An 11,566-nucleotide genomic window follows, 5' to 3' on the forward strand; every position below is an offset into this window, starting at 1 on the left:
GAAACATAATCAACAGAAATAGCCGAAACCAACCTAAAAGGGGAAAACCCGCAAAAACGCACAAGAAGCAGTAGCTGAAGCTGACCAAAAGGCAACGAAACTACCCTAAATCCCATTTATAACGCATAAAGATGTCATGAACAAATTTTATTCGCGATAACAAATGCTTATATTCAGGCACGACAAACCCTTGAAAAAAAAAGAAATCGGCAGCGGGATTTCGACCCGTGTTAGGATGTTTGCATGGCAGGAGCGGAACTACTGCTCTACGAGACCAAACGGTTCTAAGCGATTCAATTGAGGGCCACATGCACGTGCACATAGCTTCAAACATGCCCCTAGATGGCGCCATGTGTCGCTTGGCTGTGCTGACTAGGAAACGCCTATACACTGCCGAAGAAGGAGGGGGGGGGGGGTGCGGGGGCGCTACAACCTCCGACGCCGACACGCCGAGTACCACCCAGAAGACCGTGTTTGGGTTTGGACTCCCATCTGACGACGCGGACTCAGTGAGAAGCGTCTGCGATGGTATTTGGGACCCTACCAAATTCTACGTGTTGGCCAACTTACCTACGAGCATAGGTCGGCGTACTCACTCGTGAGTACACTCATTTGTACTCATTTGTACTCAAACTCACGAGTGAGTACGATGATGAGTGATCACACACCCAGAAAAAAACAGTGAGTACGATGACGAGTGAGTACAGGGGTAAGTCCACTACTCGTGAGTACAGTACTCATGAGTACACTACTCATGAGTATGAGTACTCATGAGTACAGTATTCATGAGTATGAGTACTCATGAGTACACAGTACTCATGAGTACACAGCACTCATGAGTACAATACTCATGAATACTGTTTTTGCGAGTGCTTGCACTCTTGAGTATATGCACTCCTGAGTACAGTAGGGCAAACAGTAGTGCAAACAAGAAAACGGACGACAAAAGCTGCCCCCAATAACACGCAGAAAAACGCAGTTTACGGCCACGGCTGCACCGTTAAGCCCCGAGCTTCCCTGAGCCCGACCCGGCCTGAGAACAAGAGGAGACGCCAGACGCAACGCGAGTGCTTACGTTCCGTTTCGCTTTCTCACATGTACTTGCCTTCGCGCAGTAAGTCGCCCAACGACAGTGCACCGCGCCAGACGTTTTCTTCCTTTGTCCTGATTTATATGTAACCTGTGTTTTTCTAATCAATTAAACAATTTCTTTTTCTACTTAGTTTTTCATTCGAGCTACGACCTAGCTAACAGTGCAGATAAGTTGATTATTCGTGAGTAATACAAATTTAGTACTCATGAGTGCAGAATGAGTAGTACTCATGCGTGCAGTATGAGTAGTACTCATGAGTGCAGAATGAGTAGTACTCATGAGTACAGATTGAGTACTCATGAGTATAGAGTGAGTACTCATGAGTACAGATTCGGTACTCATGAGTACAGATTGAGTACGAATACTCGTGAGGACAAATGAGTTTGAGTACAAGTGAGTACGATTACAAATGAGTATTTGATGAGTTAGTACGAGTGATTTTGTGAACAGACGAATTTTTGAGTCTGAGTTTGATTGAGTACAGCGTGAATGAAAAAAATTGTGATTGAGTTTGAGTGAGTTCTCTCTGTTTTGCCGACCTATGCCTACGAGGTGATCCCCGATGGTGATTCCGGAACGCCACGACGACGCACGCGGCCCGAGGTCAGCCACGTGCTTCGCTTCAAACCTGACTATGGAAGATGACAGACTTTTTTTGTTGTTTGTACAGATTCCTTTGTTTTAGCATAGGGTCGATGCACTTTTAGAGGGGGGTAATGCCGCGAACCATGTATGGGTTTGTTTATTTATTGTTTTTTTTTTACCACCCGGTCACGCCTGGCTCTGTTATCTGTGTCCGCGAAGCGCGTCTTCCATTATTTATTTTAAGTGCGAAGGCACTTTATAGCGGACCCTGAATCACTCGTCCGCCGTCCGCGCTCCCCCTCTCCCCTAGCAACGGCGCGGAGGAGGAGAGAGAGCGTGCGTAGCAACGGTCTCCTGCTCGGCGTAGCTGCGGGCGGCGCGCCGCTGCGCCGGTTCGCTTCGCGTTCCGTCCGCGTGAGGGCGCTCGCTCGTCGGCTCCGGAAACGACGCTGGCGGAGGCTTTGGGATTTGGGGCGAGGGGGAACCTCAACTTCAAGGCCATAGAGGTGGCGAAGAGGCGACTGGAGTGGTGGTGGAGGAAAAGCAGGGAAGGGATGGGTACGCAGGTTGAGTAATCATGCGGACGAGAATTTAGAACAGCGAGGGGAGAAAAAAGGGGGGTGGGGGCGAGGAGTTTAAAACAGAAAAGAGGGAGAAATGGGAGGGAGGAAGCAAATCTATAGGTTAACCTGGGAGTAGGGCATGTAAACGTAATAAAACAGGCAAGTCGATTGCTGACAACCGACGCCCCGATTCAAAGGAAAAGCCACTAATCATCATCATCATCATCATCGCATTCCGACGCTCGAGGCAAGGGTGCTCGCGCGACGGCGCGCCGCTAACGTCCGGTTCCGTAAAGCAGTCGAGTTTCCGTAGCGCTTCGTCGTTCTAGATGGATCCTTCGCGGGCTTCGCAGTCAACTCCGCAAGCAACGGAACCTCAAACAACGAGTGAAATACGATCCGAAGCGAGCATTCCACCCGTCGTTGGAGGTGTCGTCGCCGCGGCAACGTCGTCGTCTAGCGAAGACAAGGCCGCGTCGAGGAGGGCTCACGACGCCGAACGCAAGCGAGCGAAGCGGGCCGCGAACGCCGAACTCCGAGCTCGAGAAGCGGACGCGAGACGAAAGCGTAGAGCGGACGAAGGTGCGGAAGGTCTCGTCAACGACGCGGCTCGCAAGCGTCAACGCCGTACGTAACGTGCGTAACGTGCGAATGCCAAAGACTTTAGCATAGCGCCCCTCCGGATCAAATCGGGTAACTTCGGGTAACTTCGGGCAAACTCCGGCATTCGCACTTTGCCATCTTCCCTCTCACTTGGGAAATGCTTGTCTTTTTTATGCCGCACGTGCTATCTCATTCAGATAAGCAGACTGTTTCGCCCTAACGGCACTATCCCAGAACGCCACTATCTTTTCTGATTTACAATGTTCTGGATGCAAATCGACGGTTCCAGAAACACTCACGCCGGAAGATAAATTACACCATCTTCCCGTAGGGGAACCCTGAGTAGTATGCGAAGCAGCCATGGGGTCGACTGAAGTTCCCATTAGTTTTCAGTTAGTCGTTTCCGTTGTCGTTCTGCTTCGCGTGCCTTCATTGTATCAGTCGCGTCTTGACGTAGTTTACATGAGTGAAGGACATATGGTGCGTTCGTAGCACGTGCTCCCGTCTTGGTTTTTATCGCAGTGGGAAGAGCGCCACGTACCTCCCTTTCCGGCCAGAGAGTCGTGTGATCAAAACCGGGCGCCGCCTAACTATTCCTTTTTATAGTGGACTGCGCTGACGTCAGCCCAAATGCTGACGGGGCTCAAGAGACACGCATGCGCAGTAGAGTGCGGACGGCGGACAACAACGAGAACGAGGGAGGGAGGGACACAGCCCCGAGCATGAGATGCTTCGCATCTAAAAGCCTGCAGAGCAGACGCCGCGGCCTTCAATCGCCGACGCTCGCTAACGTATACGTCACTTTGCTGGCTGCTGCTTCGCCGCCTGTGCATTCTTTGAGGTGTTAGGGGAGCACAAGTTCGCTCCAATAAACGTGTTTTTCTTCAAGACAACTGTGTCGTCTTTGGCATCGTGACAATATGAATTCATTTTCCCGCCTTTTGTCCTAGCATACGCCATAAGCATCACTATTCTTCCCTCCGCTGTGCCCAGCAATGTACTGGCCTGCCCTGGACACTGAATGCAAAAGCTTCTTTATGTACTCCTACCGAACAAAGGTCTAGCAGCTAAGGGGGATAAGGGAGAAGACGACGCTCACGGGTCACGCGTGCTTCGTCTTCGTCATCTTTATCTTCAGTTATTTTAAGCATGCGTTTTGGTTCTTGCAATTCGAACTACGCCGCAATACAAATAAAACAATTGCACAATGACTTGCAAGAGTATGTGCGTTTCTGCAAATGACACATTTCCTAAAAATAACAGTTGGCGTTAGAGAACCTGGCTAAACAGTACGGTCTAGCAATGCTGGTTTGTCTCTACAGAAAGAAGCTGAAGGGAAATTCAAACGCATAATTTTCCTTATTCGCATAGCTGCGTGTATTGCCATGTTTCTCGCCTTTCAATATAGGTATCGTTTGGGGGAGGGAGAAAAAGAGAGAAAAAGAGAGAGAGGAATTAAATGATTCGGAGAACCTTATTTTAAAGGGTTTCAAGGCGCAGCGGAAAAACAAGAAAGAAAACATGGAGACACATAGGGTAACATACTCTCTGTCTCTGTGTGTTTTGCCTCTTGCTTAATCCAACAAAAAGAGCGCGGAGGAGAGGACGGAAGAAGTAACAAACTAGAGCGCTACCGTAGATTCGGGAAAAAAATTGGGGTTGATCCCTCTTTCATAGGAATCGGCAAAACACGAAAGTGAAAGGGGACTTCACAGGAGCAGCTGAATGTTAAAGGAACCTCCTCCTTGTGCGAAGGGTTCGCGAGCATGTCCTCGCCAGACGAAGTGACGCCGGCATGCAAGAAACAAAAAAAAATTCCCGCGCCTTCCCGCGAGGGGAACAGGAGTAAATGCAGAGCATTGGGGCCTCAGTACTGATTGAAGGCAGTGTTGCTTCCATCGCTTCTTCCGTGATGCTGGAGTAGCAGACACGAGTAAACGTGGGCACGAGCGTCAACCAAGGAAGGAAGGAGCAACGCAGTGACTGAAACACGAGCCACCCACTAGCCGCTATATTTGCAGCGCGCGCAGTAGAGGGAGAGCAGTACGGGGGGGGGAGAGCGGCATGCGCAAGCAGCGCGCGCCCTTCCACACTTCACCGCGCTGCTATCACGCACCTGTTACGCCGAGACCGCGACGGAGCAAACGGGCTGACCACGACGCATGCGCGCCCCGGCTGCTGTTGAGAGAGAGGAGGGAAGGAGAGGCGCACCTGCTGCGGACGCGAAACTGTTGACACCGTCCGACGCAGGAACAGGCGAGGCTAAGAAATGCTCTGCATTTAAAACACGGAAGGGTGCCTCAATTCACACGCGCCCCCGTACACGAAGGCGCTGGCATCGAGACGCTGTCGGCGCTCATTAGCGTCATGATGCTACTTCGCTTCGCCTCTCCTAGACGGCGCGCACCATCTGAATGAGTCATAGTAAAGGAGATAAGGCGCGTTCGTAGGGTTACTCACAGTTGCTCACGTCTTCGTAGCGCAGTGGGAAGAGCGCCACGCACCACCCGTTGCTGCCAGAGAGTGTCGTGGGCTGGAAACGGGGCGCCGCCGCGTCAATGGCACTTTCTCTGGCCACGTCACTTCTGTGACGGATATCACGTCACCAATGCCTTTGCTTACCCCGGCATAAAACACTTTCGTGTTAAATTTATTTGAAGACATTAATTACACGGAAAAGATAGTACGGAAGCATGCGTCCGTCCAAGGATATGATATCACCCAAGATATACAATGGAGCCTACATCATTGTTAACCACCAAACCGAAAGTGTCAAGGCTGCGGTCTAGTACAACGTCGGTTCAACTGGCAAGATATATGTGCTCTCAATCCAAAGATGCAGTTGATGGCGTGCTGACGCATTGTTCACGCCGAATGCCGATCACTGAGGCGTGTAATATTTCCCGGGGGAGAGCATCTTGGTAGCGTTTTAAAAAGAGTGTTTCTGTTACCTTTCGATGGTAATCCCTTCTTTCGAATTTTTTTGTAATATACTGCAAGATTACTGCGCGTTCCTGTGCCATAGTGTAAGGATGTTCTCTAAGGCGCTCATTAACGCATCTACCAGTGTGGTGTACGTACGTAAACGCGTCCGCATGAAAGCGGGATCTCGTACACCGCACAGTCCGCACATTTCACATACTGCGTCTCATTTTTTTTTTCGCACACATGACTCTTGGGCCCTCGTTACTATTTGGCACACAAAGAAGCCAATTTGTTGGGGGCGGAAAAAACGCCCTGCACGTCTGCTTTATCGCCGATCTCCTTCAACAGGTATGTCATCCCATTCATGCAGGGTATTACGTTTAGGCAGCCTTGAATTTTTTCCCCCTGGGCCGTGGTTCGGGCCACTGTAAAACTTCTAGCACGTTCACTTTGCAACGCGTCGTCATTCAAAAACACGTGATCTTTGTTATTAGAATGAACCACTGAACATTTCCTACAAAGATTCGCTTAAGATATTTTACGCTTGTTATGATGGGCCGAATGACACTGTCTTCCCCGTTTCGTGATCGTAAAGACACAAACGCCAACATCTCTTACTATTCACTGGATCACCGGATGGGTTTTATGTATGGCTGAAGTAAGAAAGTAGGGCAGCATGATCACGATAAGGCATGCAAGCACAGGTGGTGTAGATTAAGGTGTTAACCTACGCGGGTAGTTTACACCAAGGGGTGTATTCCCCAAAAATGGCCATGCGTCTCCCCACGTGATGCCATGAGCGCGATTACTCTGTACGGTGAGGGGCAGTTAATCCCCTTTCGATCATTGTTTTCTTCTTTTTTAATTCGAGGATGGTGTACTCTTTATAGTAGGGGCTCTAGGTATAGGAGGGCGCTCCCACAATATCATGTAAGAACCACCGCTTTTGAAAACGCGAAGGACTCTCGGAGTATTGCAGAGAGAGCATATCAGTTGGCCCAGCATATAATTGTTAATAAGGTGAACTTCAGTTTTTATCGTCCAGGGTGAAATCTTTAAGGCGGCATTGAAACTGTACTCCCAATTCAAGCGTATGTGAGAAAAGCCGCATAACAAAGGTTCCTTGCAGCGATTATCGCACTAAGACAGAAATGTAAAGCATTGTCCAGGCATTTGCAGCTCATGGCGTGTGATGTTTCCCAACACGGTCTCTTTACGTACCGCTGCATAGGACAGCGTCAGAATGACACGTTCAGAACAAAGACAAAAAAATTATTAGAGTACAGGAAGGCTCCAAACGAAGTGGATTTGGTGGAGTCACGTAACGAGCGCAGACCAGCCACAATATATCATTTTACACCATACTAACAGTCCATGTGTGACACTACGAAGATGGCTGTGTGAAGACAGTTTGCAGGAGTTTGTGCAGCTGAGCCTCGCTTCTTATTCGGACGCTACAAAGTTTGCTGCAATTCGGTCCCAGGCGTGAACGAGTTGTTAATAGCAGTCTTCTCCGAAACATTGCCTTGTAGAATGGCTGTGCCGGTTCTGCTTGTTTCCCAAGCTTTGGCGGATACGGCAGTCTCGCCCTCCAGCGGCGAGTCGGGGGACGACCCCAGCTTGAGGTCGTCCTGGTCGCCAGCTACTTCCGCGGGAGAGTGGGATGACGTGTCCTGCACGATTGGACAACACATAAAACATTCGTTGAGCTTTTTAGGTTGGCTGCGTCACCACAAACGAAGTCGTCGTCTCTCGTGCGCGCCTCAACTAAAAGCGGGCATCGCTATATCGAAAACATTACAAGGCCTCTGGAGCGTTCAGTATAAAGAGCAGAGCAAACGCACGGGGCATATAAATTGTTTATCGCGCTGTATTGGATTTCAAAGAAGCAGTGAAGAAGCAGTATTCTTGCTTACGCGCCACTCTGTCGGGGCGACGTTAAAACATATTCCCTAAAATGTCCGCCATTGGCACGCACAACGGTGACAGCAGTTTACAACCCCACACCCATAATGGTTATCAAACCGGTTAATTACACAGTTTCTAAATGTTTACCACTGGACCAGTGGTATACATTTGCTCTGAAGCATGTGATGAAGCTAAGGGTTATTGAATAAATTATTCTTTTCCATTGAACTCCAAGTGATAACAAAAAGCACCTAAAATAATGAAGTTATTTGGCTATTGTCTAAATTAAACATCATATTTACTTTTTATTCACTGAAAATACCTATGTTGCTAACCTGCCAGTCATGGCGTCTTTTCGTTTCTGCTACAGACGTCTTCCAATTTTTTGTTGACCCTGACAACTTTTATAATCTTGTTCCGTCGATACTCATGCCATCCGTCTCGACACCATACGCTCCAAACGTATACATGGGCCCTCGGACATTTCCATGAACCCATCCCCTTCATTTGATGAAAGACCTTTTATTACAAAGCCTTCAAGGCCTACGGCCTGCACAGCAAACACTGGTGGTAGCGTTGTACTAGCGCGGATACATCACTGGAAAGAACACTTAGGCAAATACGTTTAAATTCCCGTTGGTTAGTTTCTTAACATTTTTTTTTCTGATTTACAACTTGCCGGTTGGTAATAATGACACCTGTAGCAAATCGCGTCTGAGATGGACCTAACGCTGTGTGCCGGCTGTAAAATCCTCTGTTGATTGCTTTTGTTTACACGCATTCCGTCCATCTGACCATCCCTATATTAAATTTTGTTTCCTGGTATAGCCCCTCGGAATACTTAAAACTTTCCTGATAATTTTTTGCTCCCCTTCACGAGACACAAAATACCCGCGCTTTTTAAATGTGGTAATACCTGCGCACATCTTCCTACTAATTTCTTACCAAAGGTGCTGGTAAGTGTCTCTACAAGTGAAAAAAAAACAAGATAAATCTTAGCCGTTCTTTTCCGATTCCTGTGAAAATGAAAACAGCAGGCAACGGGAACACGGTAGAGTCCTGGCAGGCTAAACAAAGGCAAAGCTATGTAATCAGTCGTCCGTAAAGAGGGATCATTTATAACTGAATTTTGTTAGCGAGTCGTGAAAAACAGTTTTTTCCCTGCGACCGAAGTCAAAGTCAGCCCTAACTCTTAACTGCTTCTTCTACTGTGTCCGAGAGACGCAATCGGATAGACGTAGGCTTCATTCATAACGTGACAGACGCAGGTTGTATTCCTAGTCCAGAAAGCGTTTCTCTTTTCTTGAGGCACTGTATGTGACTTTGCTTATCATCATCACTCTTTTGTGAAACTCGTTGTATAAAGTTGCGTTTCCTGCAATGCGTTTTGGTGCGACATCGAACACCATCGGCGAGGCTTAGGAAGCTTTGCGTTAAAAACTGGCCCCAACAGTTCATTTCGGCTATAGCACCACAGCTATATTCCACAGAAATGCAGGCACTAATATACTATGGGACCACGGTATTTGGCTGAAGACACCTAACGAGAGGTTTGTTGCCAGCTGCGTTTTACGGGATCAAGTAGGAAACCGAAACTTCAAATAAGTGCCACAATTCGGCCTACCTCTCCGAAATGGCCAAATCGTGAAGAAATATTGCGACTCTATGCGAATCATCATCATCACCAGCCTGTCTACGCCCACTGCAGGGCAAAGGCCTCTCCCATTATTCTCCAATTACCTCGGTCCTGTGCCAACTGTGACCAATTTATCCCCGCAAACTTCTTGATCTCATCTGCCCATCTAACTTTCTGCCGCCCCCTGCAGCGCTTGCCTTCTTAGGGATCCACTCTGTTACCCTTAATGACCAGCGGTTATCTTGCCTTCGCATTACATGCCCTGCCCAAGTCCATTTATTCTTCTTAATTTCTACTAATATGTCTTTAACACCAGTTTGCTCCCTGACCCACTCCGCTCTCTTCTTGTCCCTTAATGTTACACCTATCATTTTCCGCTCCATTGCCCGCTGAGTCGTTCTCAATTTAAGTTGAACCCTCTTAGTGAGCCTCCAAGTTTCTGCCCCGTAGGTGAGTACCGGTAAGATGCAGCTGTCATACACTTTCTTCTTCAACGACAATGGTAGGCTGCTATTCATTATCTGATAATGTCTGCCATATGCACCCCACCCCATTCTGATCCTTCTAATTATCTCTGCCTCATGGTGCCTCTAATTATCTCTGCCTCTATGCGAATAAATTGAACTAAATAAGGAAATACCGTACCTCGATATTTTTTTCCGCCGTTTCGTTCAGATATTGTTCTGGAAGAAATAATAAAAGTTGCTTAAAAATTGACTTAGTGTAAAATTCCGCCGCGATGATTTGTGTAATAGGTTTCAAAGTGGATATATTTTATTTATTTGTAGCTTTAGTGACACTGGTGGCCACATTACCGGCAGTGTCCAAACCTTTATCTGTGTAATAAACTTAATCGCAGATCATGTCTTTGAACACTCCGCAGAGTAACATTATCAAAATGCATCAAGGGGCACTTGGGCGAGTAGCTATTCATAACTTAGAATCATCGTGCAGATAATGAGACACAAAGTGAAGTAGCACACAGGACAGCCCTCCAAGTGTTATTTTTCATATTAAAATACTTGGCCTTGAAGGTTACCTCTTTTTCAGCTTATACTGAGCTGACTTCATTATTTCATATGAAGATAACAACACCCAAAAAATTCCCCAAACATTAACAACTTCAAAGTTCAAGCTACACAAAACTTCAAAATATGCATTTCACGGAGGTTGCGCTGTGCGCGCAAAGAATGCGCTAAACATTAATCAAAAGCGCGGGTAATTTTAAAGCTAACAAGCAGACTTGAGTTCGGCCTCGTGGCGGCCATCAGTGTTTGGAGATAGATGTCCTAGTCTTGCCTTTGTCATGATTTCATGGAATGCTGTAATTCCCCATAACCAAACGATATACGAGCGTAACTGCGCCCAGTTTCGGGTATGTTAGTTACCCTTTTAAATTAAGATTGAGACCGTCAGAGCGACTGGAAGTGAGATTTCTTTTCCACTCTGCAAAACTTCTCCCTTTAAAGGAATATCCGTACGTTAAATTGCAGCTAATTTTTCTTTCATGAGTCGCCACTTTATCACAACACTTTTTTTCACGCGTTCTTCAAAACGCTATGAAAAATCAGTCACTTTGGATAGCGTGCAGGAATAAATCAACGTGCAGCCTTTTTTACTCAGTTGTTGAGATTATACACTGCAGTGATGTAGACAAAACGCGCCTTCACGTCTCACATATCGATGTTACAAATTTTTCCCTATCTCTGCTTGAGAAGGAGAAGTTCGCTTACGTACCTTTACATCAATAATTTATCTCGCAAATATTTATGCTCTTCATGTTGTGCTTCACACGGACAAGGATCCTTTTTCTTCGGGTAGTCTATCAACTTTAGCGACTCACTGTGGACAACTGCATGCTCATGTCAGTATCCCGGTATTTATTAATTTAGATTTTCCCGTCGCGCCTTAGAATACGATGTCGAACGTGGACAACGGAGTTTTGTTTAATTGAATTACTGAGGACACGTACTCGAACACAGACAGTAATAGGTCTCTATATTTCGTGTGGTGTATTCGCATACATGATGCCAACTCTTTTAACGGTGTCGTAACTAATGTGTTCAAGGAGCCCCTTCACGTCTAGAGATCACTGGCGTAACATTATACAAACAGTTCATCTAGACTCCTTCAATGTCAGTTGCCTCATCACGTCAGGCTCAAAAGTACGATGAGGGTATCAACGCAGAAGTATCGGCGATGGAGCATCATATGCGCAACGGGTACGCCGTCATTATCTTGCATACGTTTCTT

Source organism: Haemaphysalis longicornis, unplaced genomic scaffold, assembly GCF_048455015.1.
Source record: "Haemaphysalis longicornis isolate Haplotype H1 unplaced genomic scaffold, Haemaphysalis longicornis Haplotype H1 scaffold_19, whole genome shotgun sequence".
NCBI lineage: Eukaryota > Metazoa > Arthropoda > Arachnida > Ixodida > Ixodidae > Haemaphysalis > Haemaphysalis longicornis.